This window comes from Seriola lalandi, unplaced genomic scaffold, assembly GCF_002814215.2.
Source record: "Seriola lalandi dorsalis isolate HSWRI2012SDOR001 ecotype SW California unplaced genomic scaffold, Sedor1 jcf7180002054529, whole genome shotgun sequence".
NCBI lineage: Eukaryota > Metazoa > Chordata > Actinopteri > Carangiformes > Carangidae > Seriola > Seriola lalandi.
In genome coordinates, this window is record NW_019525082.1 from 206,087 (window position 1) to 206,669 (window position 583).

The window sequence follows — 583 nt, forward strand, 5'->3', positions numbered from 1 at the left end:
TATATATATATATATATATATATATATATATATTATTCTGCAGTTGTTCACGTTGTATAATGCAAAATGCCAGTTTAGGGGGTATTGCCTCATTTCATTGTCGTATTTGTGCTAAGTGCAAATGTATGTTGACGTTTGTGAGCTCGTTGAAAATTGAACAAGGCATCCCAGGAAGTCGAGAGCCGGAAACAGATAGCTCATCACCAAAGTAAAGGTTGCGTATTTTGAACAAACGTGCTGGCTGCAGCGGTCGATTTAAGGAGAGCTAAGCTAAATAAATAAACAAACTGTCTGAATAATGAACATAATTCATAACTGTTATAGTTTTTTTTACGCTAGCCCAATGAACACTGGGATTATTATAGGGTCTTGCAATTCATGTATGTAGCTATTCATCAGTTTATTCATTTGATTATGGTTATTTAATCTGTTACTTTGGGTGAACATTAAAGGCTATATAAATATATATATAAAGAGAAATGCCAGACACAGACACATCCTATTATATTCAAGCCTTATTTGGCATTTCATGGACATTCTTAGATATAACAAAAATAATTATAAGCTACAATTAATTGAATTC

At 32.2% G+C, this 583-nt stretch overlaps 1 protein-coding gene across 1 annotated transcript in view; it reads left to right on the forward strand.

Moving 5' to 3' along the window:
- letm2 (leucine zipper-EF-hand containing transmembrane protein 2) overlaps positions 1–583 on the forward strand; it is a 16,723-nt gene that overhangs the window by 7,875 nt on the left and 8,265 nt on the right. The gene's annotated exons all lie outside the window — the stretch shown is intronic.